The 7,084-nt window shown below is 42.0% G+C and overlaps 1 pseudogene; it reads left to right on the forward strand.

The window, feature by feature from the left end:
* The first annotated feature begins 4,625 nt into the window (after nt 1-4,625).
* On the forward strand, nt 4,626-5,878 carry LOC149123255 (NIF3-like protein 1 pseudogene; annotated as a pseudogene).
* Nucleotides 5,879-7,084: the final 1,206 nt, after the last annotated feature.

The raw sequence follows: 7,084 nt of genomic DNA on the forward strand, positions 1-7,084 counted from the left end.
TTTCCACAGTCTCAGCACACAGGGCTCCCATTGTCAATGGGTGCAGAGGATTTGATCCACCTTGCTAGACTGTCTCATTCACAGAGAGGCAGAGACATTCCAAGAGCCTTGACAGTTTGAGCATTGGAGCCTGTGACATGTTGAGAGATTGGGGGGACCTCAGTAATATGTGAGTGCACAGACTCTAGTCAATTTGCCAGCCAGACTCAAAGTCAGTGGGAAACATGGAGTTTTCCTTCTGTTAGAATCTAGATCACACACATGCACAATAGCCACCAACCAAAATGCTTCCTTCTCCCCATCAGTTGCAAGTTGCACGCATTCAAGCTGCTGCCACTGGTACTGGTAGTAGATGGCATCTTGTCTCAGCCAGGTGCTGGGCACGTGCACTAGAGCTTCTGCATCTTCTGTTTCTGTCCAAAATGGTGCCCACCTTCTCTCAACTGGTTATTGGGCACCATTGCTTAGTGAATGTAGTGAGAGAAACATGTCCCCCCTAGTTTTTTACTGGGTCAGTGGGTACACTTTCCCCTCAGAGCTCCAGGCCAGGCTCATGTCAACATCTCCCTCTGTCTACATCACCAGTGGTATGGGTTGCTGCAGTCTGATCTCACCTCACTCTCCAAAGCTGGTGCTTTCTCCTCCTCTTGGCTGCTGGCATCATGTTGTGTCTGTGTTCATGTTGCATGTCTGCATCTTCCACACTGATCCGTGGTGTTTCTCTCCTGTAGAATTTCCACCGCAGTTTTCTCTAACTCTTCCCCAATAATGTACTTCCAACATTTTTTGAAACTAGTTACCACTAGTATATGCCCTTCCCTATTCCACCTTCTTTGAATCCTCCAACATGCATGCTTTTTATGGAGTTTTAGCTACATAAAATCTGGAGATACTCTATTGAAAAATGCTAACATGGCATCCCCAGGGTATCCCTGTATTAAGAGGAACATAGTTAATATCATTGAATTATTTTCCATTGTTCAGTTGTTAGTGACACATGATCTTTCTTTGCAATTCTGTAATTAATTTGGGTAATAATTCTTAAAATTATATTATCTTTACTTGTTGCTGTTGATTTCTCAACAATGTTGCAGTGGATTCATTTCTGAGAGGAGCAGCATGGTGGGGGCAAGAGGTGCGGAGTCACCACATAGACCCCAGGAGTCAGGTGAAAGCAGGCTTGAGGCGAGCAGCCCGCAAACTCGTTTATTACAGTTGGAATAACATCTTATATAGCCAAGACCAGCCAATCTGGTCAAGGGGTAACCTATGCCCCAACCAATCACAGCCTGTTGCCAGGCAGGCTCCATTGCCAAGTGGGTTTCAAAGCCATTCCTGAGTAACTGACACTCGCTTGCCAGTGGCCACCTTGGCATGGCCTTCTCATTCCACCACATTTACTAACTTACATTTTTTACAAAATCAGTAGCAAATGAATGTCTTCATGAAACTAAGTTGTGTTTAATCTTTGCTAATTAATAAATTGTGTATGCCCTTTCAAGAATTCTTTCCAGCCTGTAATCATGGGTAAAACACTATTCTTGCATAGGGAGGTTTATTGTTTTTGTTCTTCCAGCTTATATATCTGTTATTCTGTATACATTTCTATCATAATCTTGTTTTGCACAGTGAAATGTAGGTACAATCCTGACCAGTTCTCTCACTACTGTCGCTCCCCCTCTTCGCGGAGGAACGACACTAGACCCTGCGCTGTTCTTTTGTCTGCTCAGCCCTTCCCGGGTTTGCTGCTGGTTCTTCCCGGGTGGGCTGCCATCCTTCCACCTCCGTGGAAGGGCGGCTCCCCCTGCCACTTTCCCCACTTCCGTGGGGGAGCAGCACACCACCGGCAGGCTCTCGCGGGGGCTGCTCAGATGTTTCTCAGGTGTTCCTGGTGCATGTTGTCTCTCTCCTCCTTTATAGTCCTCTTCCACCAATCCCAACTCTGCTACCCACATGCGGAGCACGCTGCTCTCCTCCAATCAGGAGCAGCTCCTGCAGCTTGTCAAGTTGGTGAGAGGCAGCTGTGTAGAAGCTGTTTCCTCCTCTCCCAGCGCCATATTGTGGGAGAGCAGATGCATAGAATAAGTCTTAATTCCAGTAACTTAGTCTAGTTCGAGTTGCTCCCCACAACTACCACCTTCTTTCACTTTCTCTTCCAGATATAGTTCTATTGACTTCTACATGTCTACATGTTTCTAAGACCAGAGAAATTAATATATCTCAGTAACTTGCTACTTCATCATTTCTCAGCTCATTTTACATTGTGCTTTAGGACCTTTATGAAAATTTGTTACTTAAAATGGAATGGCAAACACAACATTCATCATTAGAGAATGCACATGAACAAGATAAAGTTGGCACGGTTATAAGAAAATAGAGCCATGTAAGCTGAGAGCAAATTAATATCTTGTCTTTCTCCCACCCATGTACTAACCAGGCCTGACCCAACTTAGTTTCCAAGATCAGATGAGATTGGGGGTGGGAGGTTCAGGGTTGTATGGCTTTAGATAGTCTCTTGTCTTTCTGATGCTATAGCAAAAAGATATATTTGTTACATTTCAATTTAAAAATTAATTTAAAAATTAAGAGGAAATTTGCTAAATACCTATGAGATGTATTCTGAAACAGAACCTTTATGAGTCATAAAGATGATGTTGTGCATAGTGTTTTAGTTCAAGGCTGGAAATAAACACTCAATATGCTGCAGAGCCAAGAATTACCTAGTGTTAAAATATAAACAGGGGCCAGCACCATGTCTTAGTTGGTTAATCCTCCACCTGCGGTGCCAGTATCCCATATGGGCACTGGAACCCATATGGGTTCTAGTCCTGGTTTCTCTTCTTCCAGTCCGGCTTTCTGCTGTGGCCCAGGAAGGCAGTGGAGGATGGCCCAAGTGCTTGGGCCCCTGCACCTGCATGGGAGACCAGGAGGAAGCACGTGGCTCCTGGCTTCAGATCAGCACAGTGCCATCTGTAGCTGCCATTTGGGGGCTGAAACAACAGAAGGAAGACCTCTCTCTCTTTCTCTCACTGTCTAACTCTACCTGTCAAATTAAAAAAAAGCATAAACAGGTTATTTAGCTTATTTTGGAATTGCTAAAACAGTATGATCTTTGATAGCCTTTTGGAGCCTGTACTTATATATAGATAAGACCAGGAGTATGTGGAGGACAAAATCTATTGTGTGGCCTTAAATAATTGTCCATGCATTTTTCTCAGTCTATTAATGTAGGTTGCACAGACACTTTTTAATGTTATATTTTCAGGCAAATCATTCTACTATACATTTGAATTTTAACCTACTGAAATTAGTCTTAATTGAAACCCTGAAACACTTACCAGTAACATAAATTATAGTCAGAGCCAAAGGCTATTCTCTAATCATTGCATTAATTGAATCTTTTGTCATGTCTAAAAAATAGTTTTATCTTCAAGAGAAAGGGAGCTAGGAAGAATGAGACATATAGGTAGAGAGAACACTTTTTTGCATTAATTCATTCCTCAACACCCACAGCAGCCAGACCTGGGCCAAGACTGAATACAAGAGCCAGAAATGTAGTCCCAGTCTCTCAGAGGTAATGATAGAAGCCTAATTAATTGATTCTGGAAGTCACATCCAGGCACTCTAAAGTAGAACTAGGGTATCTTAATAGGCATCATAGGCCGGTGCTGTGGCTCACTAGGCTAATCCTCAGCCTGCGGTGCCAGTACTGTGGGTTCTAGTCCTGGTTGGTGTGCTGGTTCTGTCCCGGTTGCTCTTCTTCCAGTCCAGCTCTCTGCTGTGGCCCAGGAAGGCAGTGGAGGATGCCCAAGTGCTTGGGCCCCTGCACCTGCATGGGAGACCAGGAGGAAGCACCTGGCTCCTGGCTTCAGATTGGTGCAGCACAATGGCAGTAGTGGCCATTTGGGGGTGAACCAATGGGAGGAAGACCTTTCTCTCTGTGTCTCTCTCACTGTCTAACTGTCTGTCAAAAAAAAAAAATTGGCATCATAACCACTACACTAAATGCATAACGCCCATTTAAATGTTTTTCTTTGGCATATTTGAAAGTACTATATATGATTTTCCCCTGGTAATTCCTCTCTGTTTCTATCAGAACTCCACTGATGGTTTCTTGTATTTTCCTCCTGAAACCATCTGCATTCTCCTTAACATTACCCATCTAGGTATTCCCCCATTGATCCCAATCTCTGATTCTGCTTGACTGATTTTGCCATCTGTAATCAGACACTTCTCTTTCCAGTCTGAACGTCTTCCATGACCTTTAGACTATAGTTCCTTCTCCATCTTGAATGCTTCTTTGTAGCTGTTCAAATAATACCTCACACTTGATGAATCTCAAATGAAACCTGCAGCTTTCATTCTTTTTTATTTGTATATGGTATTAGTACAAGCCAGCCATGACTTAAATCAACATAATGGGATTTTTGTTGGACTCCTCATTTTCTATCAGGTCTAATTTCAGATCTTTCTTTGTCTTTAAATTTGTAATCTCATTTTTCATTGCTTGATTTTATTTTTACACTAGGTGGACAGAAAGCAATCCTCCTTAATAAAGTTGACAATTAGCTTCACTCAGAACATTTTAGCAATGCACGTTAAAAAAATTCATCTTACAAATTGTTCTGCAATCCAAATATACAACTTGAAAAGCGATGTTTAGAAAACAAAATCCAATGTAAAAAGACAGATTAAAGGCTATGGAGATGTACCTGGACTCAAATTGAGTTTTGCCCAAAAATTGCTGTATGTTGTCATCTTGCTTACGCCTGGTCCCCATGACAGTCTGGTTTGTCCTTTCTCTGAACTTCAATTCTTCCCGTTCCTTCATGGATCTGAAGACTCTCGTTTCCTCCTTGAAGGACTTTGCATCACTGTCTTCTGCTGAGAGTTGGGACAATGTTGGATTGCTGGTGGAACAAGGCCACCACAAACTATAAATACACTCTTCCTGACCAATGACTTGACTGAGCAGGTGATGGGGGAGGCTCTGCATAAGAAGGCAGATCTCATCTTTTCCTACCTTCCACCTATTTTCCTACACATAAAGTGTATTACCTGGACATCCTGAAAGGGGCGCCTGGTGTTCCGGGCTTTGGAGAACAGAGTTGGCATCTACTCTCTTCACACAGCCTATGATGCTGCACCCCAGGGATTGAAAAAGTGGTTTTCCAAAGGACTTGGAGCCTGCACATCCAGGCATATATATCCTTCCAAAGCTCATGGCTTTCCTATAGAGGGAACCACTGAGTACAATTCAACATTAACCATACCCAAGATATGGACAAAGTTGTGTCTGCAGTGAGAGAAGTTGAAGGTGTTCCTGTCACTTCTTTTTCTGCTAGGATTGGTGAGGAGAAAAATAAGGATCCGCCTGAATTGTACTGAGAAGCCTTTGATGCAGGTGGTGGCTCAGCTCTCTCAAAACAGATAACTTTACCAGAGATCTGAAATTCTGTCACTGCAGAGAAGCCTTTGCTCTACATACTGGAATGGGTCGATCATGCACCCTGATGAATCTGTTGCCTTGGCAACCATGATTGAGCGAATCAAAAGACACCTCAAACTAACTCATATTCAATTAGCTCTTGGGGTAGGAGGGACCTTAGCGTCATGAGTCAAAGCTGTGGCCCTGTGTGCTGGTTCTGGGAGCAGCGTCCTGCAGGGTGTGGAAGCAGACCTGTACCTCAGGGGTGGGATGTCCCATCATGATGGTCTGGATGCTACTTCCCAAGGAATAAATGCCATCCTCTGTGAACACAGTAACACTGAATGAGGCTTTCTTTCTGACCTTTGTGATATTCTGGGTACCCGCTTGGAGAATTAGATTAATATTATCTTGTCAGAGACAGACAGGGCTCTTCTTTGTGTGGTATAAGGCATACAGAAACATCAAGATGATACAACCTACAGATTGCATCTCCACTCATGTGGATATGTAACATGAGTCAGTGGAGTTGATATATCTTTCTGGAAGAGTATCTTAAGATGGATGAGGATGCTTCAAAAAGTTCATGGAAATGTTTATTTTGAGAAAACTACATAGATTAAAAAAATTCACAAAATACACAACTTTTAGCTCCATTTTCTGCAAACCTTTCTTAACTGCCCTTATATTATCTTTTCTAGTTTATCTGGTTCAACAAATGTTATAGTTCATAAGGAAATAACTGAACTACCATAATGAAGAGCAAATACTAAGAAAGATCAACTAAAGATTCTTGGGAAGTAACCAAGTAATTCTCTCCTTAGTTTAGTTATAGTTGGGATATGTTAACCTAGATATCTCTGCCATTGGTTAGTTTTAAAATGTCCTTTAAAAACTTGGAATTGAACACCTATTTTTAGGCAGTAGCCAGTTTGGGATGATATGGTCTGTCCCTGTGTCCATGTTCTGTAGGTCCACCTAAATTCCAGTGTTTCACCTCAGTTTCAGAATCAGCATGAGATGTATTAGGAGGAAGTTGTTTTTAATATGATTGCTATTCAGATTACTATGTCTTTATTGCTTTTTATTTTATAAAAATAAACCAAATTATAACATTAGTCCAAGCCCTAATCCTTACCCTGGCCCTAGCCCTAGCCTTAGTCCTTGCCCTAACCCTAAACCTAATCCTACATCTAAACCCATTCTGAAGCCTAATACTACGTCTATCGCTAGACAAAGCATTAACCCTAAGTTTGGCCCTCATCTTAACCATAACCTTACCTTAACTCTATACTTAGCCAAAATCCTAATTGTATCCCAACATGGTGCTTTACCCCAATCTAAACTCTAACACTAGCACTAATCCTTTCCCTAACTTTAGCCTTAATAACACAAGCATTAGCCTTAATCCTAATCTGAGCCCCAACTCTAACCCTAACAGTAATACCAAAATTTAAACCTAACTCTGCCTTAACCCTAACACTAACCCTGGCCTAAAACCTATCCATAGTCCTAACTTTAACTATCACACTAGCTCTAACCATAGTCCTAACTCTGGCTCTAACTCTAAAATTTACCATAGAACTAAATCTAACCTTAATCTTAAACTAATTTTAAATCTCACCCCAACACTAATCCTATCTTTCTGCTTAGGCC

This window comes from Oryctolagus cuniculus, chromosome 12 (assembly GCF_051225735.1).
Source record: "Oryctolagus cuniculus isolate XC-2025 breed Fujian yellow rabbit chromosome 12, ASM5122573v1, whole genome shotgun sequence".
In the NCBI taxonomy this organism is placed as follows: Eukaryota; Metazoa; Chordata; class Mammalia; order Lagomorpha; family Leporidae; genus Oryctolagus; species Oryctolagus cuniculus.